Source organism: Phyllostomus discolor, chromosome 1 (genome assembly GCF_004126475.2).
Source record: "Phyllostomus discolor isolate MPI-MPIP mPhyDis1 chromosome 1, mPhyDis1.pri.v3, whole genome shotgun sequence".
In the NCBI taxonomy this organism is placed as follows: domain Eukaryota; kingdom Metazoa; phylum Chordata; class Mammalia; order Chiroptera; family Phyllostomidae; genus Phyllostomus; species Phyllostomus discolor.
The window spans coordinates 122,192,264-122,214,251 of NC_040903.2; the positions used below are offsets into that span (position 1 = coordinate 122,192,264).

The 21,988-nt window shown below is 34.7% G+C and overlaps 1 protein-coding gene across 1 annotated transcript in view; it reads left to right on the forward strand.

The window, feature by feature from the left end:
* MDGA2 (MAM domain containing glycosylphosphatidylinositol anchor 2) overlaps positions 1-21,988 on the forward strand; it is an 859,730-nt gene that overhangs the window by 708,490 nt on the left and 129,252 nt on the right. The window lies entirely within an intron of this gene.

Sequence of the window (21,988 nt, forward strand, 5' to 3'; positions counted from 1 at the left end):
ATGCAGTGGGATAAATTGATGAGATATGTGAATCTTATGTCAAATGTCTTTCTTCAATTGACTACCTGATTATTGAAATAATATAAGGTTCCTGAAGGTGTTCTTTGACTTTACCCCATGTTATTTCATGGTCAGTGTGTGGGATCACCCTAGAAAAATGAAAAACAGATTTGCTGATGCCCACCTCTTCATTAGCTTCAGAGTAAAGCATTCAAATAAAAGTTTGCTCAGTTTTCAGGTGGGAAACCATATTCTCTTGCTTAACATTGAGAGTGGATTTTTCCACTGTAGTATGGTTTTCATTATAAATGTATAGCATCCTTTTGCCAGCACATATGAGGGAGGGGATGAGTGTACCATTAAGAAAACTGACCTTTCTCCAAAAAAATATCTGGCCTAATGATACAATAAGTTCCCAATGTCACCATATGATATGTTAACTTTGCTAGAAATCTTTTTATGGTGTTCTTCTGAAAGAATATTTAAAGACATTATTTTCTTCATGGAAAAATATGGTTGACCAAGAAAATCAAATTAGGATTCCATTAATTCACATTTATTAATCATAATATATAACTGTAAATTAAGTTTTTAAAATTATATTAAAATATTAAAAATAATAGTAGCACATTAGAAAACTACATTTATCAGAAAAATATTAATAACAATATTATAGAAAGTTAAGAATTGGAATAAGTTACATAATAATAAAATTACTCTACTTATTTTATTTATAATATTTCTTTAATATAATTTAAAATACTTTTTCTATGAATATATATGAATATCTCATATATAGTTTGTTTTTAAAATATTTTGAATTAGCTTTATAAAGGAACTAATTTTTGGCTTCACAGATGTGTTAAAACTATTCTGTCAGTGAATAAATAGAAAATTGAAAAATATAAAATTTTAATAATTTAAGGATGTTTTATCACTAAAGTATATATACCTTACCTACAGAGAAAAATTTTAATGTTCTGAGAACAACTTACATGTGACGTAACTCTAAAACACAATCTCTAAGAGAGACTATAATATTTAGGCGATGTTCAAATACTTTTGGATGAATGAATGGATACATGAAAATGGTTCTATGCTTATCACATTTACTCAACTTCTAAAACACTATGCAGCTCTGAATATTGTGTCCTTTTCATCACTGTTATCAACATGCATTTTTGTTTGCCACTTCTGTTACTTTGTTTATAGAATCATTCATTTCTACAGTCAGTCCAAGACTTTCAGTTATCTGAGGGCCAGGTATTTTAAGTGAAAATGAAGAATCAAGATGAGTACAATAACTAGATTTTCAGCCCCAACATCTTTCTGCAGTAAATATTACTTTACTACAATTTTTTTTCCTGCTTCATCCATTTTGTGTACTCAAACATTGTTTAAATATCAGCTCATGAGCAGAAGATACAGTTTTTTTCAAGTGCACATGGAACATTTTATAGGATGGACTATAGGTTAGAACACAAAACAAGTCTGAATAAAAATAAGAAAATTGAAATCATGTCAATCATTGCTCTGATCATAAGGATATGAAACTAGAAATCAATCACAAGAAAAAAACTGAGAAACACACAAACACATGGAGGCTAAATAAGATGTTACTGACCAATGAATGGGTTAAGAGTGAGATCAAATAAGAAACCAAAAATACCATGAAACAAATTAAAATGAGAACATAATTCAAATCTGTGGGACACAGTGAAAGTAGTCCTAAGAAGGAAATTCATAGAATTACAGGCCTCCCTGAAGAAACAAGAGCAATCCCAAATAAACAATCTATCATTACACTTAGAAGAACTAGAAAAACAAAAACAAACAAAACCCAAAGTGAGTAAAAGAAAGAAAATAATAAAGAACAGAACAGAAATAAATAACATAGAGTCTAAAAACAATATAAAAAAAACAATGAAACCAAGAGGTGGTTTATTTAAAACTACTATATGCCAACAAATTAGACAATCTGGATATTCCAAAACTGCATAAGGAAGAATTAGAAATTCTGAATAGATCTACTACAGCTAATGAAATTGAAGCTAATCAAAACACTCCCAACAAACAAAAGTCCTGAACTAGATGGCTTCACAGCAGAATTTTACAAAACACTTAAAGAACTAACACTTATTCTCAATGTAGTCCAAAAAATTCAAGAGGGAAGACTCCCAAGCTCAATTTATGAATCCAGAATTAACCTAATTTCAAAAGCACATAAAATATGAAAAAGAAAGAAAATTATAAGCCAATATCCCTGATGAATATAGAAGCAAAAATCCTCAACAAAATATTTTAAAAAATCATACACTGTGATCAAGTGGGATTTATTCCTGGGATCCAGGGTTGGTACAATGTCCACAGCTCAAAAAATGTGATACATTCCATAAACAAAATGAAGGCTAAAAAAATCACATGATTATTTTATTAGATGCAGAAAAAGCATTTGATAAATCCAGCACTCATTAGGATAAAACTTCTCAACAAAGTAGAAATGGAACATAACGTAATAAAGGTGATATATGACAAACTCACAGCCAACATCATACTCAATGGGCAAAAACTACAAGCATCAGGAATAAGACAAGAATGTCCACTTTTACCACTCTTATTCAACATGGTACTGGAAGTCGAAGTCAGAGCAACATCAGTCAGAGAGGTAAGTAGGAGAGGGTAAAGGTGGGGGGTAAATGGTGATAGAAGGAGATTGACATTGGATGATAAACACAGAATGCAATATACAGATGATATATTATAGAATTGTACACCTTATACCTATAGAATTTTATTAATAAATGTCACCCCAGTATTTTCAATAAAATTTTTTTAAATGAGCTCATGAAAACTTAGATCACTCTAACCCCACAGTTATGCTGTCTTCCTGTGTGAACTCAGAAAAGACTAATGTCATTCATTTTACTCCTATCACTTTTCATTTCTTGCTTTTTTTAAATGGTAAAAAAAAGTTTTAAGATATTTATTTATATTTAGAGAGAGGGGAAGGAAGGGAGAAAGAGAGGGAGAAAAACATCAATGTGTGGTTGCCTCTCGCATGCCCCCTTATTGGGGTCCTGGCCCATGACTCAGTCATGTGCTCTGCCTGGGAATTGAACTGATGATGACCCTTTGTTTCACAGGCTGCCACTCAATCCACTGACCCACACCAGCCAGGGCTCATTTCTCATACCTTATTGAACTTATTTATTATATTATCTATTTATACTTTAAACATTTATTTTTTAAATTATTCTATTGCAATCTTCCCCCCACCCCCGTACCTTCTTCCACTTCCTCACCACCTGGCCCCTGCAGTCACCACACTGTCGTCTGTATATTATATTATTTAAATGTTTATGTTTATGCCTTGTCTTCCCTTACTGGATCATATGCTCTGTGAGTATAAGTAATTTGTATTATTTCTTACATTGCCTGACACTGATCTGCATATTGTATTATTTAAAAGTATACACAACATTTTTTATTTTTTATCTACTAGTTCTGTTCCTTAAAATTTTCTGAGAGTTAGAAAAATGCCTTTCATGGTGCTTTATACAATTCCTCATCTCAGTAGATATTTATTGACATAAATATAAACTGTTTTTCACATAAAAATAATAAAGTCAAGTAAAAATAATAAAGACTTTTTAAAATCAAGGATGGTCAGACTTCTCAGAATTTGAAATATAGACATTTTTACAAGGTTGAATACTAACCCAACTGTGCTAACATTTACAGTCAGTAAATCTATATACAGAAAGCATAGGAAAGGATGTGTTTTGCAGCCTCAGAATTAATGTAAATATACACTTACCAAAATAACACCAACATGTGTGAATGGAGATATGAATATTTTATCCTGCATTTCTAAATCATTCTACAAGAAACTTTCAGCATTTTTTAGTGGAGCTTATGTAATATTTTCCCAATGTTTGCAAATAAAACATCTATGACTTGATAGAAGTAATGAAAACATTCCTTCCTCTATTCCCACATTTACAGTTACTTGACATACAAGAATTTACAGCAAATTGAAAAGGGTTTTGCCTTTCTGTCATAACCATTGTGTGAAATATAGTGAAACAATGTGTGTTTTTAAGACAGTTATTGGCTGTTTTGAAGTATATCCTGAAAGCATCCGCTAAAGGGCCTTGTAATTCATTTAAGTAGTATAATCCATGGCTATGTACATTATACCTATATCCCCTATTTCTATATAAACATATTTATTGTATTTCTTGACTATTAGCATGTATGCTAAATGTTTTCCTTAAGTTATAGAAACCATTTCTGTTGCCTAAATTAGAGTGATATAGTAATTTAAATATTTTTGCATATGACTGGTCCCTAACAATCTTTTTCATCAGTATTTATCTTGTTATGAGGCAAATGAGTAGAATAAAACAATGTGACCATTGTATTTCACGGTACAATTTTGCAGCCATTGAAGTTACAATTTTGGTTTTGTTGTCTTGCTTTGTTTTTTTTTTTTTTGCTTTTGTTTAAAATATTTTGTGTATAAATACAGAGCATATAAAGAACATCTTCAACCTTTAAAGAAAACAAAATAACTAAAGTATGCACTAATTATATAAATACTTTTAAAGTAAATCATAAGTCAAGAGCAAAAACTAAGAATGATAAAACTAATATTTTTGGAGATGGAATCTTGTTTTTTTCTATGTTGGTTGTTTTTTTGTATTGTGCATTTTTTTAATTTTCTTTTTTATTTTTCAATTACAGTTTACATTCAATATTATTTTTGTAATAGTTTCAGGCATATAGCATAGTTGTTAGACATTTACATAATTCATGAAGTGATCCCCCTGATAATCTAGTACCCACCTGACACCATATATGGCTATTACAATATGATTGACTATATTCTCTATGTTGTTCTTTACATCCCCATGACTATTTTGAAACTACCAAATTGTTATTTTTTTTTACTTTTAAAGATTTTATTTATTTAATTTATTTAATTTTAGAGAGGGGAAGAAAGGGAGAAAGAGAGGGAAACATCAATGTATGGTTATCTCTCATGCACCCCTACTGGGGACCTTTCCTGCAATGCAGGCATGTGCCCTGACTGGCAATGGAACTGCTGGCCCTTTGGTTTGCAGGCCAGCACTGTATCCACTGAGGCACATCAGCCAGGGCCCAAATTGTTATTTTTAATCTCCACATTTTCACCCAGCCACAGGAGAACCCCTTCCATCCAGCAACCATCAGTTTGTTTCTGTTATCTATGTGTATTTTTCTGTTTTGTTTGTTTACTTTTGTTCTTTGGATAAATGTGTATTTGTCTTTCTCTGTTGTTACTGAGCATAATACCTCCAGGTCCATTCATGTTGTCACAAATAGTAATATTTCATTATTTTCATAGACAAATAATATTTAATTATATGAGTATGCATGTATCGCTTTTTCTTTAATTATCTATTTGTGGTCATTTGGACTGCTCTCACAGCGTGGCTATTGTAAATAATGTTACAATGAATAGAAGGGTGCATATATCTCTTCAAGTGAGCATTTTGTGTGCGGGTTTTTTTTGGATAAATACCCAGATGTGGAATTGCTGGGTCATAAGTTACTTCTATTTTTTTTTTTTAATTTTTGGTAGGGAACTTCTACTGTTTTCTATAGTGGCTGTATCAATTTGCAGTCTAACCCATGATGCTCAAGGGTTTCCTTTTCTCCACATCTTTACCAACACTTGTTTGTTGACGGTATCTATTCTGACAGGTGTAACGTAACCTCTCATTGTAGTTTTAATTTACATTTCTCTGATGATTAGTGATGTTGAACATCTTTTCATGTATCCAATGTCCATTTGTATGCTCTCTTTGGTGAAGTGTCTATTCACATTCTCTGCCCATTTTTTAAATCAATTGTTTGTTTTTGGTGTTAAACAGCATGAATTCTTTATGAATGTTGTATATTAATCTGTTATAAGATGTATCGTTGGTGAATGTGTTTTCTCATACAGTGTGGTTTTTTTTCATTTTGTTGATGGTTCCCCTTGCTGTGCAAAACACAGCACAGCAAGTTTGATATAGTCCCATTTGTTTATTCTTTCTTTTGTTTTTGAGTCTATTAATATGCACCATGATGTTTTGATTACTATAGCCTTATAGTATCATATGATATCAGGTAGCATACCTACAACTTTGTTCTTTTTTAAGATTGATGTGACTATTCAGGGTCTTTTTTGTTTTCATATAATTTTACACTTATTTGTTCTATTTCTGTGAAAAATATCATCGCTATTTTGATACAGACAGCTTTAAATCTATAGATTGCTTTGGGTAGTATGGGCATTTTAAAGATGTTAATTCTTCCTATTCATGAGCGTGGCATACACTTTCATTTATTTGTATCCTCAGTGTCGTTCTTCAATGTCTTATACTTTTCAGAGCACAGGTATTTTACCTCCTTTGTTACATTTATTCTTAAGTATTTTATTTTTTTGATGCAATAATAAATGGGACTGTTTATTTAATTTCTTTTCTAATAGTTTGTTATTGGTATATAAAATTCAACTAACTTCTGAATGTTAATCTTATATACTGCTGGCTATTAAATTAATTTATTACTTTTAATACCTTTTTGGTGGAATCCCTAGGGTTCTCTATACACAGTATTATGTCATCTGCAAATAATGACAATCTTTCCAGTTTGGATTCCTTTAATTTCTTTTTTTTTCTTTTTTTTTTTGTCTGAGAGCTATGGCTGGCACTTCTGATGGAGTTTACTTTTAAGCTCCTTACTTTCAAGACTAACGCACCACCATCCCCTTTTGGGCCTAAGATTGGGCTTCACAATTTTATGGCAAGATTTCAGAGACAATTCTTCACTAACTTTCTCTTTGTGAAAATTTCTACATCTACTAAGTTAAATATTATGTTATTACTTGTTATTTCCCATATAATGAATTTATAAATGATAAATAAATTCATTTTATATTTGCAAAAGTAGGCACCTATTTTGTTAAGTAAACTCCTGTGACTTAATTAGAGCAAAAAGCATATAAAACAATTATGCAGAATGAATGTCTAGATTAAATAAAACATATAAATATACTTTTGTAGACCAGTGTAACTTCACATTTTACCTAATTGGAACTTTTAAGTGATCAAATAATCATTTCATATTTAGATATAGAAATACTGGCAGAAATAAAATAAATTGATTTTCTTGTTATAATTATTTACTATGAACATAGAAAATGAGCAGGTCTCTTTGTTCCTGATTTATCTTTATTAACCTTTGTCTATCTTTATTAAAGGAAGAAAATATTAGAAATTTAACTTATTTTAATTTTAACCCCTTCTATTTAACATTTTCAAAAATATTTTCATTATCCTTAAAGGAAAACTTGAGGGTCTTGGACTCTATTACTTAACTAGGGTAGAACTAGGAAATTGGCATTTTACTTTCTTTTTTAAATTACATTTTACTGATTATGATATTGTCCCAATTTTCCCTGTTTGCCCCTCCACCAATCACCCCCTACTCCTTCAGGCAATCCCCCTACCATTGTTTATGTCCATGGGTTATGTGCATAAGTTCTTTGGCTACTCCATTTTCTATACCATACTTTATGTCTCCATGGCTATTCTGTAACTACCTACAGTAATTCCTCTAAAGGGACAACTGTATACTTCACTGGTGAGTACCCATATAGAATTTTATATGTTGTTAAAATCATGTAGGTTTAAGAGTGTAGAAAGTGTTTAAGAGCATATGAAGTGTTTATAAGAGTGTGAGAAAGTTTAATAAGAGAGTGGGAAAGGTTTATAGGAGTGTGGGAGGGGTTTATAAAGCCTTAAAATATATATAAATAATAAAATAAATATAACACCACTGCATCCAAGGATTTTCACCTATTGCGGGGGTCTCTGGAATGTAACTCCCGTGATAGGTGAGGAATCACTGTATTTGTATTTCTCAATCCCCTCACCTCTTTACGTATTCTCCTCCTCCCCTCTCTCATCTAGCAACCTTCAGGTAACTTCTTTTCTCTCGCTTTCAAGAGTCTCTCTTTATCTTTAACCTTTGGCCTTTTAATAATGAAGTGTCTTGGAGTGGGCCTCTTTGCATCCATCATAATTGGGATGCTCTGCACTTCCTGGACTTTCATGTTTATTTCTTTCACCAAGTTAGGAAGGTTTCTTACACTATTATTTTCAGATAGATTTCCAATATCTAGATATTTCTCTCTTGCTTCTGGCACCCCTAAGAGGAGATTCTTGGACCTCTTTAAGTTGTCCCAGAGGCTATTTATACTATCTTCATTTTTCTGGATTCTTTTATCTTCTTGTTCTCATTGGTTATTTTATGCTTCGTTATGTTTCAGATCATTGATTTGATTCTCAAATTCATCCATTCTATTGATATTTCCCTGTAAATTTTTCTTTATTTCAATTAGTGCATCCTTCATTTCTTACTGGGTCTTGTTTATGCTGCTGAAGTCCTCACTGAGTTCCTTGAGCATCCTTATAAACAGTGTTTTGAACTCTGTGTCTGATAGATTGCTTATCTCCCTTTTGTTTAGATTTTTTCTGCAGTTTTGACCTGTTATTTTATTTGGGCCATGTTTCCTCATCTCCTCATTTTGGCAACCTTACTGTGTTTGTTTCTATGTATTAGGTAGAGCTGGTTTGACTCTGTATCTTGGGAGTGTGGCCTAATGTAGTAGGTGTCTTCTAGGATCCAGTGTCACAGCCTCCCCTATCACCCAAGCTGGGTACTCAAGGTACACTCTCCATGTGAGTGGAGTGCACCCCCCTCTTGTAGTTGAGCCTCAGTTGGTTTTGGCAGATCAATGAGAGGGATTTATCCAGGCTAGTCAGCTGTGACTGGCTATGACTGACTGTGACTACTGGCTGTGACTACTGGCTGTGACTACTGACCACCAACCACTGATCTCTGTGGACGATCAGCTGTGCAGGGGCAGGGTGCTGGTGCTCAGACATGGCATGTAGCTGCCCACTGGGTGGGTTGACCCTGGGGTTTCCTGGGTGGTACAGGCTAAGGTCAGCCCCCACCTGTGTTTTGCCTAGGGCACCTTGCCTGAGCTGGAAAGCAGTGTGAGGATGACATTTGTGCTGGGCTTGGAGATTCCCAGGTGAAGCCAAACTGTGACTCTAATCTGGCTGCTGCCATGGCTCATTGAAGCCAACTATTGCTTGTTTGATAGGATTTAGGATCCAAGACCAGCCATTCTTATGAAAAAGCATCTTGGGTGGGCCTGTAAGTTGGGTGGAATAGAGCCTCTGTGGATCTCCAAAGTGGGTCACACAGTGTTAGCCAGGTTGATGGAGTCTCAGACATGGCACCAGCCTACTGGCTCTGCCAGAGGAAAACTCAGGAAAGGAACAATGGCCTCTGCTCACCCCAATGCCAGACACTTAATCTCTCCCTGTATGCCACTTGTGCCCTTCAAGCTGCCACCCTGGTGCCAGAGCTTACAGGGAGTGAGTCTGAGTAGGTGAATCCATGTGTGGGTTCCCCAAGAGGAACTGCTTAGGGCTCCAGAAGTCTCCTCCACCAACTCAATCACCAATGGTTTCTTCAGCCAGAAATTGTGAGGATTCCTGGCCCTGGAATCCTGGGCTGGGGGACCTGGTGTGGGTCTGGGACTCCTAGCTCCCAATGTATCCCTCCTAAATTTTTATGCAGCTGGGAGTGGAGCCAACATGTTTCATGTCCATGTCCCTCCTACCACTCTGGATGGATGTAGTTTCTTCAATTCTGTAGTTGTCAGATTTCTATTCAACTTGATTTCTGACATTCCTGAGTGATGATTATTCTATATTTTAGTTGTAATTTTGATGTGATTGTGTGAAGAGGCGAGCCATATCTGCCTATGAGGCCATCTTGACTGGACACCTTGAAATTTTTCTGATATAAAAGTTCTAGAGTTAATTTTCATTTTTCTTGATAATAAATATGGTGTGTTCATATTAATCAAATTTTTATTGTTGATCAGTTACAGTAGTCCTTTTTCCCTGTTGCTCTCCCCTGTCCCATCCTCCCCCACTCAGTCAATTTGCCCCCATTATCCTTACTCATGAGTCTTCTATTCAAATTCCTTGACTTGTCCCTTCCCCTTCTTTCCCCCATTATCCCCCTCCCTCCTCTCCTCTTGTCACTGTCAGTTTGTTCTTTATTTCCATGTCTTTGGTTCTGTTTTGTTCATTTGTTTTGTCAATTAGCTTCTACTTAGAGGTGAGATTATATGGGCTTTATCTTTCACCTCCTGGCTTATTTCACTTACTATAATGCTCTCCAGTTCTACCCATGCTGTCAGGAAGGATAAGAGTTCCTTCTTTCTTTCTGCTGCATAGTATTCCATTGTGTAAAGGTACCACAGTTTTTTGACCCACTCATTTACTGATGGGCACTTAGGCTGTTTCCAGCACTTGCCTTTTATAAAAAATGCTGCTATGAACATTTGGGTACATAGCTTATTTTGAATTGGTGTTTCAGGATTTTTAGAACATATCCCCAGCAGTGGAATTGCTGGATCAAAAGGTAGTTCCATCTTCAGTTTTTTGAGGATATTCCATACTGTTTTCCACAGTGACTGCACCAGTCTTCATTTCCAACAACAGTGTACTAGGGTTCCCTTTTCTCCACACAATTGCCATCACCTGTTGTTTGTTGATTTGTTTATTATGGTCATCTGACTGGTGTGAAGTGGTATCTCATTGTGGTTTTAATTTGTATCTCTTTGATGGCTACTGATGTTGAACATTTGTTCAGGTGTCTATCAACCTTCTGTCTGTTTTCCTTGGAGAAGTGTCTGTTTAGGTCCTTTGCCCATTTTTTAATTCAGGTGTTGGTCTTCCTGGTGTAGAGTCATGTGAGTTCTTTATATATTTTGAGGATCAAACTCTTCTCTGAGGTATCATTGGCAGTTATGTTTTCCCATATGGTTAGTTCTCTTTTCATTTCATTGATATTTTCTTTAGCCATGGAGAAATTTTTTAATTTGATAGTTCCATTTATTTATTCTTTCCTTTATATCCCTTGGCCAAGGGGAGGTATTGGTGAAAAGATCTCTTCATGGCATACCTGAAATTCTCCTGCCTATGTTCTCCACTAGGACTCCTATGATATCACAACTTATACTTAAGTCTTTTATCCACCTTGGGTTTATTTTGGTATATTGTATAAGTTTGTGGTCTAGTTTCTTTCCTTTCCTTTCCTTTCCTTTCCTTTCCTTTCCTTTCCTTTCCTTTCCTTTCCTTTCCTTTCCTTTCCTTTCCTTTTCTTTTCTTTTCTTTCTTTCTTTCTTTCTTTTTTTTTTTTTTTTTTTTGCACATAGCTGTCCAGATCTCCCAACACCATTTATTGAAGAGGCTATTTTTACTCCATTTTATGTTCCTGCTTCCTTGGTCAAATATTAACTGACAGTACAGACATGGGTTTATATTTGGGATCTCTATTCCATTTCATTGGTCTATGTGTCTGTTCTTATACCAGTACTGGACTGTTTTGATTACCGTGGCCTTGTAATATAGTTTGATACCAGATATTGTGATCCTTCCTATTTTGTTATTCTTTCTCAAAATTGATGAGGCTATTTGGAGTTGTTTTTCATTCCCTATAAATTTCTGGAATATTTGTACTATATCAGTGAAATATGTCATTGGTTTTTTGATAGGTATTGTGTTGAATCTATAACTTACTCTGGGTAGAATGGGCATTTTAATTATGTTAATTCTTCCAATCCATGAACATGGAATGTGCTTCCATTTATTTGTGTCTTCCTTAATTTTGTTCCTCAGTGTTGTATAGCTTTCTGAGTACAGATCTTTTACCTCCTTTGTTAAGTTTATCCCTAAGTATTTTATTTTTCTTGTTGCTATAATAAATGAGATTTTTTCCTTAATTTCTGTTTCTGATACTTTATTACCAGTGTAGAATAGTGCCTTTGATTACTGAATGTTGACTTTCTATTCTGCTGTTTTGCCAGACTCATTTATTATGTCAAGTAGTTTTTTGGTGGAGTCTCTAGGGGTTTCTGTGTACATTACCATGTCATTTGCAAACAGTGACAGTTTTATTTCCTCCTTTCTAATTTGTATGACTTTTATTTATTTTTCTTGTTTGTTCACTGTGGCTAGAACTTTCAGTACTATTTTAAATAGATTTGGTGAAAGTGGACATCCTTGTCTTGTGTCTGATCTTAGGGGGAAAGCTTTTAGATTTTGCCCATTCAGTATGATGTTGGCTGCATGTTTCTTATATATGGCCTTTATTATGTTGAGATATGATCCCTCTAGTCCCTCTAGCATTCACTTTAATGAATGCTTTTATTGTAAATGGATGCTGTACTTTTTCAAATGCTTTTTCAGCATCTATTTACATGATCATGCAGTTTTTGTCTTTCATATTGTTTATGTGATTAGTTACATTTATTGATTTGCTTATATTATGCCATCCTTGCATCCCTGGGATTAATCCCATCTGATCATGGTGTATGATCTTTTAATGTATTGCTGGATTCAGTTTGCCGATATTATGTTGAGGATTTTAGCATCCAAGCTCATCAGCACTATTGGCCTAGAGTTTTCTTTTTTTGTTGTGTCTTTATCTGATTTTGGAATTTGGATAATACTGGCCTCATAGAAAGAGTCTGGAAGCCTTCCCTCTTCTTGGATTTTTTTGGAATAGTTTGAGAAGGGTCAGTTTTAGCTCTTCCCTAAATGTTTGGTAAAATTCTCCTGTGAAGCCATCTGGCCCAGGGCTTTTATGTGCTGGGAGGATTTTTGTTTGTCTGTTTGTTTGTTTGTTTTTAATTATTGCTTCAATTTTACTTGGTGTTATCATACTATTCAGGGTTTCTGCTTCTTCTTGACTCAGTTTTGGAGGATGATATGTTTTTAGAAATATGTCCATTACACCCAGTTTTTTCAAATTTCTTGGCATATAGTAGTTCATAGTAATTTCTTATGAATGTTTGTATTTCTGTGGGATCATTTGTAATTTCTCCTCTTTCATTTATGATTTTATTTATCTGGGTCCTCTCACCTTTTTTCCTGATGAATCCAGTTTATGTCTTGTCGATTTTGTTTATCTTTTTCAAAGAACCAGCCCCTGGATTTATTGATCCTTGAATTTTCTTGCAGTCTCTATGTCATTTAATTCTGCTCTGATCTTAATTATTTCCTTCTTTCTATTTTGCACTTTGTTTGTTATTGTTCTAGTTTTTTTATAGATGAAATGTTAGGACATTTATTTGAAATGTTTCTGTCTTTTTTAAGTAGGCCTGTATTGCTATTAACTTCCCTCTCAGGACTGTCTTCACTGTATCCCATAGGTTTTTGGCTATTGTGTGTTCATTTATTCTTTCCAGAAACTTTTGATTTCTTCCTTGATCTCATTATTTACCCATTCACTGTTTAATAACACATTATTCAGCCTCCATAGATTTGATTGTTTTTGAGTTTTTTCCTTGAGGTTGTTTTCTACTTTCAAGCCACTGTGATACAAGAAAATGCTTGATATTTCAGTTTTCTTGAATTTGTTGAGGCTTGTTTTGTGTCCTATCATATGGTCTATCTTTGATAATGTTCTATGTGCATTTTAAAAGAATGCATATTTTGCCTTTTTAGGGTAAAGGATATGTACATATCAATTAAGTCTATTTGATCTAATGTGTCATTTAGTTCCACAATGTGCTTGTTGATACTTTGTTTGGAAGATCTGTCCATAATTGACAGTGGGGCATGAAAATCCCCTACTATAATTCTGTTGCTGTCTATATCTTTCTTCTAGTCCTCTGAGATTTTCCGTATATACCTGGGCATTCCTATGTTGGGCGTATATATTTTTATAGTTTCCTGGTGGATTCTTCACTTTAGAATTATGAAATGGCCTTCTTTGTCTCTTTTTATGGCCTTTGTTTTGAATTCCATTTTGTCTAATATAAGTATTGCTACCCTGGCTTTTTTTCCTGTCCTGTTCCATGGAATACTCTCTTCCAACCCTTCACTTTCTGTCTGTGTAGGTCTTTTGTTCTGAGGTGTGTCTGTTGTAGACAGCATATATGAAGGACATGTTTTCTCATTTGTTCAGCTACTTATGTCTTTTGATTGGAGCATTTAATCAATTTACATTTAAAGTTATTATTTATACATAATTATTCATTGCTATTTTCCCCTTTGTACCTGTGTTCCTCTCTGTCTCTGTTGTGCTTTCCCTTTATTATTTTAAAGCAGACCCTTGAGCATCTCTTGCAGAGCTGGTTTGGAGGAGGTGTATTGTTTGAGGCTTCTTTTGTCTGGGAAACTCCTTATTTCTCCTTCCATTTTAATTGAGAACCTTGCTGGGTAGAGTAGAGTCTTTATTGCAAGCCTCTGTTTTCATTACTTGGAATATTTCTTGCCATTCCCTTCTGGCTTGTAGTGTTTCTGTTGAGAAATCAGCTAGTAGACTTATTGGAGTTCCCTTGTATGTTACTATCTGTTTCTCTCTTGTTGCCTTTAAGATTCTTTCTTTGTTTTCAAAGTTTGGCATTTTAATTGATGTGTCTTGGAGTAGGCCTCTTTGGTCTTTGGGTTCATCATGTTTGAGGTCCTCTGTGCTTCCTAAACTTGGCTGATTTTCCCCTCTGCAAGTTAGGTAAGTTTTCTGCCATTACTTTTTCAAACAGGTTTTCTATGCCTTATTCCTTTCCTTCTCCTTTTGGTATTCCTATGATGTGAATGTTGTTACATTTCATGTTTTCCTGAAGTTCCCTTCAACTATCCCTATACTTTTTTAGTCGTTTTGCATTTTGTTGCTCTACCTGAGTAGTTCTTTCTGCCTTGTCTTCCAGCTCACTTAATCAGTCCTCTCCTTTATTCAGCCTGTTTCTAATTCCTTCTAGTGTATTCTTCATTTCTTCCTGGTTCTTGTTTATAGTTTCTATATCCTTTTTCATGCTGCTGTGGTTTTCACTAAATTACTTGTAGTTGTCACTGAGTTCCTTGGGCATCCTTATAACCATTTCTTGAATTCTACGTCTGATAGATTGCTTTCATCAATTTCCTTCAGCTCTTTTTCTGGGGATTCTTCCATTCCTTTTAATTGGGGTGTCTTTCTTTTTCTCCCTATTTTTGGTGCATTTTTTGTTTGTTTATGCACTCAAGGATGCTCTGCTTTGTCTGCTTATCTTCATGGTGTGGACTCCTGTGAAACTCAATGGTGCAGTCTGTTTGGTCTCCTTGTCTGGATGCTCTACATTTGCCCTTTTTTGAATTTATATGGGTTTTCTTGTTGTACTGGGATGTTGCTTGTTGATGGCTTCTTTTTTGGTGGGTTCTTCTCTCCAGTAGGCTTACTGGTAGTCACAACTCCCACCTCATCTTGTATGATGCTGTACAGATGTTGGTTAACAAAGTATTTCCAGACTTCCAAACCTATGCCAGCAGAAAGAACCACCCTATCTCATTAACAATATCAACTGTAATTGATCAAAGTTTCATAGAGGTGAAGAGAGATTAAGAACATTATAATATAGGACAAAGGGAATATGATATCACTAAAAGAGAGGAAAATGTTTTTGAGGGAGGAAAGGGAGGAAAATTAATAAGAGTAGGGATGGGACTGAGGTGAATAAAGGGAGAGAACAAAATTTAAAATTTAAGTAAAACACAGAAGAGTGATAATAAAAACAGAGTAAGAAAAGAGAAGAGTATACTATGATGTTTGAAGTAAAGGTAAAAAGTATTGGACCAATGGGAGCAAAATTGCAGCAAAAAACACAGCAGGGTTGATAGCAATGACAGCTGAATGAAGTGTATTTAATAAAGGTTGAAAGGAAATAAGAATAGTGTACAAAAGAGAGGTGAATATGAGATGTCTACTGTAAATAAAAATGATTTTGAGAGGATGGGGTAAGAAAACTAATAAGAGTAAGGAGTAAAGCTCAGGCTGAGAGAGGGGAAAAAATTAAAATAAAATTCCTCATTCAACTGATCAGGGGCAGGGGAAAAGCAAAATAGAGTAATGGAGTATAAAAGAGAGAGAGTATCCTATGGGATTTAAAGTGCAGAGAAATAGTGAACAAATAGGAGTTACATTGGAGGAGAACAGCAATACTGTGGTATTTTTCCCACTAGCCATGGTTTATAAAGGTGGAAAGGAAATAAAACTATTATAAGAGGAGAAAAAGAATGTGAGCTGACTTAAGAAGGAAGAGTGCTTATGTGAGGTTAGATGGAGGAGAAATAATGAGAGTAATGGATAGGAATATGGTGTAGGGTGAGAGAAAACGAAGTTTATAATAGCAGTAAGAAAGATCAGGAAGTTGGCAAAATGGAGTAAGACCAGGAAAGGTACTGGGTGGGATTTGGAATTATAATAAAATGAAAAAAAAAATGCAATCTCAATAAATAAAGACCAAAAGTACTGAGTTATTTGAAATACAAATGAAGTTAAAGAAGAAATATTAAAATGCTATATGAATGGAAACAAAAAAAGAAAAAAAAATCCAGGAAAAATTAAAAACAAAGAAAAGAAAGAGAAATCTAAAATCACACAAGTTCTGATAAAGAACAAGGTGGAATTTGTCTCAGCTGTTGAAGTTCACCTTCTGACTTTTGTCTGGATTTGTCTCTGGTTTTCTCTCAGTTCAAGGTCCTGGTGGGTCATCCAATTTCCTGGCAACACTGCCTGTATCTCCTTCCTCTGCTTCTATAGGGAGCTTCTGTTGTGTTTGAAAGGGTGAACTCTCTGTCTCCCCTAGGAGGCACTGTTCTATCTTCTGGGAAAATCGTGGGTGCATTTCCCCAGGCCCTCTTATTCTGTCCCAGTTTATTTGCAATAATGTATAGTTTCTGCTTAAACAGCTATCCATTCCATGGGGGCCAGGGAGCAATATGTAAGAATGTCAGCTCTCTCCCTGCATGGTGTAATCTGTTCTCTGTGTCCCAGCCAAGTCTGTGCAGTGCCCTGAATCACACTTGTACCCTTTTTAACTTCCTATTTTGATGGCCTCAGTGAAATAGGATCCTAGGACCCTGTGGATAGTTAAAAGTGTGCCCTTTTAGCCATTAATCTTACTATCTTACTTTTGTGGAAAAACATTGTTCAGTCTGCCCAGCCAATTTTGCAGATCTTCCTCCACTGCTGCAAGAGGAGGGGGTGGGCTCAATTTTCCCTTCCTGATGGTTCTGCCAAGGAAGGAAGCTCAGTCTGGCCTGCCATAATTACAGGTGTACAGTATCCATCCCATGCCCTCACAGCACTTTGTAGCCTGCACCCTCCACTCTGTGCCATTGCACCAGTCTGTGGCCAAGAGACCACCTAGCTTTGCACCCCTTTGATCAATCCTCTGGGTGCACTGAGTGGGAGCAAATCACACCCACAATCTTCCTTCCTTGTTGGCCAGGTAGCCATGCACATGCACAGTCCCTGTCCAGCATGCCTCAGTTTCCCTTTTGAAGACAGTCTATGCAGGTGCCACTATTGCTCCAAGCCACTGCCCAGCTTTCCACACACTGCAACTCTGTCAAGTCCAGATTCTATCTCAGTCATGGCAGGCCATGGCCCTCCTCTTCTCCCAGCTCCAGCTGCAGCCAGAACCCCCCTCATTTTCTGGTACTGTCTCTACCAGAGACTGGCTGCCCCAGCTAGGGTGTGGTGCCAGCTGTGCATGTGTGTGTGCAGCTTGTTTCTCCCTGCTGACCTTGTGCATTCGTCACTTCTGGTACAGGTGGTTTTCCCGCCCTGAGAGGGGAGGGAGCCTCTAGGCTGCTGTTCCTGACTGGGCTCTCTCTCCTCCTGCTATCCCTGTGGCAGCTGGGGTTTCTGATGCCACACTCAGGGACTTTCTCTGTCTGCCTATATCCTAAGAACACTAAAACACCAATACAAAAGGACCTTTGCACCCCACCCCGTTGTTCATAGCAGCACAATTTACAATAGCTAGGTGCTGGAAGCAACCTAGATGCCCAGCAGTAAATGAATGGGTCAGAAAACTATGGTACATTTACACAATGGAATTCTATGCAGCAGAAAGAAAGAAGGAGCTCCTGCCCTTTGCAACAGCTTGGATGGAGCTGGAAAGCATTATGCTAAGTGAAATAAGCCAGGCAGTGAAAGACAAATACCATATAATCTCACCTTTAACAGGAACCTAAACAACAAAACAAAGAAACAAGCAAAATATAACCAAAGACACTGAAATAGAGGACAGACTGACAGTAACCAGAGGGGAGAGAAGAGGGAATTTCAGGGGAGAATGGGAAGGGTTTTTAACGGAAAAAATTTAAAGGACACATGGGCAAAAACTAGGGGGAGGGTGGTAATGGGAGGGAAGTGGGGAGGGATGGGTGGGTGGGCTGAAATGGGAGTAAAAGGGAGAAAACTGTACTTGAACAAAGATTAAAATAAAAAAAAAAAAACACAACCTTCTTACTGACCACTTTGAAGTGTCCTCTGTACACTTGGCTTCCAAACTTCTTATCAGCCAAGATTCTGTTGACTATTCACTTTGTTTTTTGGAAGATCAGCTAAGTGTCCCAGTTGGTGCACTTAGTGGGCTCACCTCCCACCTACTTTGCTGCCATCTTCTGAATCTCTGTTCATGTTAATCTTAATATCATTTTATTAAACAAAATCTATAAAGAATTGAGCTTTTGGTTTCCATAATTTGGACAGAATATCTCTATTGTGTTCTATCTTAAATTCCAACAAAATAATGAAGTTTCAAAGATATAAAGCAATAGTTTGTGCATATTATAAAGCCTAAATTTATTAAAGTTACAATCAAGCTCCAACTACCTACACATTAAATTCAGTAGTGGCACATATAATCTTAAAGAGCAGATGACTAAGAAAGGCATTATTCCTTCCTAACTATAATGTCCTTAAAAACCCCACTCTAGGATAATTATTTCCAGCAAGATATGAGCACAACAATTATATTAGGCAACTAAGATAATGAATGAAGGAATGGAAGATCTTAACTATAATTAAAAAAAATTAAAGATGACACATTAAATACAATACACTAAATTAGTGATATTATATTTACCAGCTGACATGATACTTTTTATTATCAACTTTGCTTGTATTTTCAACAGATTATCTGTAAATTTGTTATCATTATTGCAGATTATGTACAGAAAAGTAAATTTCTGGCTGGACCTCTATCCAAGTGCTAAACTGTTTTTTTTTTAAGTTTTCTGATTCAAATTATAAAGTCTCACCAAATGCTACACTGATTCAAAAGAAAGAATTCAACAGAAGTTTTCTATTGGTGGGTGAATAAAATGTGTAGTCTTCACCTAATTTTTACAACAGTGGTATTGGTATTTTTAATCTACTCCCTCTTTTTCCATCAACTCAAGAAAAATATCAGCTTCTTTACTATGCCTCATACCTCTTTTTCCTTAAAAATGCAGGACTTTTACTCTATTGAGTATCTTAACTTTTCCTCTATCCTTATGTTTGCCAAAATATGTTTGCATAAAACTTGTTCTCTTACCTTGCCTCCTGCCTACTTCACTTTCAAATTCCCAGTGCCCCTTCTTTTCTAAACATTGCCAATAGAAATTGCACTTGCTAGAGGAATCCCTGAGTCACAACTATAAATTTCTTATTTCTGTATCTTATTTGCACACCAGAACCCCAACAATATTCAACAATCCTTTTTAAATTTATCTCTAAATATTATTTCTAAATATTCATGTTCTTGGTTGACACAAATAAAATATGAATGTTTTGAACCTATCTAAATAGTAATATAATCTTAGAGAAATCACATGGTAAAGTTTAAACAGCTAACATTTTCAAGGTAAATTAGCCTGGGCTCAAATGTGTTTAGTGTTTCTTGGTGTTCATAATCAGTTTACTAGCATTCCTCCTTTTGAATTTCATTGCCCTTACCACTAAGATGGATATAATTATAACACCCATGAAAAAATTTGAGAGAAATGCATACACTCACACATACAGAAAGAGAGACAGAGACAGAAAGGTGGTTATACACTAAATGTAGCAATTTCACTATTTGTATTGAATGATATAAGAATTTTTTAACATGACAACCCGTGAATTTTCTCATCTAAGTACTGATTTTTGTTTTATTATTAAAATCACAATTTTCCTAGATCTCTTTACACAAAGAACAGCAAAAAGCTGGTAAATGTTTATTGGGCACTCTTTCCAATTGAGAAGAAAGAACCCTAAGATGTGCACATTTGTCAGTACTTCCTCTAAGGGTTAAATAATTAGGATCATACTTACAATAAAGTCCTTCAAACAGGAGCGCATTCCCACCCATTAACTATAAACAAACTAAATATAGCTCTACGTATATTTAATATCCACATTCTCACACTACCTTAAAGATTTAAAAATGGGTTATATTAATATTATTTAATATTAATTTGATTATTTTTCATATTTGTGTAAAAGTCTTTATTATTTTTAAAATAAAAATATTGCTTGCCTTGAAGTTCTGCTATTCATCATAGTCTGGCAATAGACTTTAAGAAATGGAAAAAATTATATTCATACACAATGTTAAAAGAACTCATAAGCTTGTCTTTGAGCTCCTTATTAAGAAATAAACACTAGTACAAATTTCTGTATAATCTAGTGTTTTCATGAATTACTTTTCCAAATAAGTTAGACATTTGTATATGGGTTTAAACTTTAGAACAATCTTCCCCTTCTCCTCAATTTGGAACACTATCCAGACATCTGGAATGAGCAAATACAAAAACCGGAAATGCTAACATTTGAATTAATTTTGAGCATTTTACTTAATGACTATATTCCACTCAAAATTCTTAATAACTTTAAAAGATTACACCTTTATCTCCAAAAAGCTAATCTTCTCTATGCACTTATCATATATATATTAATAAATGAATAATACCTAAATTTATCTGCATGAAGTACATTGCTATATAAAGTGCAATTTGAATATTGTTTGAAATCTGTCATTAACATTTTTCTTTAACCTAGCAGCTTTGTCTTATGCTTGATATCCATTTTTACCTACTTATGTTTGTGAATTCTAAATGATGATATAAATTGGCCATCCATTTTAATTGATAATTTTAAATAACCAATAAGGGACAATTTTTTAAATCTTCTTTGAGGGAGAGAACTAAATAGTGAAATTTTGGTAGTATTTGTAATTGGAAAGAATGCTATTAAGAACATACATTCTGTTTTCAGATTACTTCATTTGAATCTTAATTTTGCTACTTTTGTGCTAGCTGACTGCTAAACTGCTGTGTCTCAGTGTCTTCTACTATAAAAAGAATGACTATTATAAAAGGATAAACTGAATATCTGAACACAGTACCTAACACTTAATAAGTACTTAATATAAAAAATATAGTCATTATTTTTATCACTATCATCCTTTAGTATATATGTCAGAAGATAGTTTGACAAACTTTTTTAAAATTTTAATTGTTGTTCAAGTACAGTTTTCTGTCCTATTTTGACAAACTTTTGAACCAGAGATTTTTAATATAAGTGAATATATACAGTATAACATAATGGTATATTTTTAAATTATTTTGTTTATTTGAACAAAATGTGTTCAAGTAATCATTTTTATTTGAATAAAATGTGTACATTTTTATTTCTCTTAAGCAATCCAACTTTTAAGCATTTCACATCTAAGTGTATTTTTCGCACATTTTATTTATCTCTGTTCCCTAAAAGTAAATATTTCATAATAAACATACTAAATAATTCTTACACTATGAAAAACTGATTATATCTATCTTGTTTGACACCTGAAGCTTTCTTTCATTGTATTCAGAATCTTCACACTACAACATTAATCATAATTGCAAAGGTTTATCCTCCTTAAGGGGTAATCCAAAGAATAAAATGCCAAACTCATTAATATCACAGGAGAAGCTTTCCATAGCAAATTGATTGAATTATGAGTGCAGTTTCATATTTTCCAGCTCTTTGGAGATTAAGAAACTACCCTGAAATCCAAGTAGTTTGG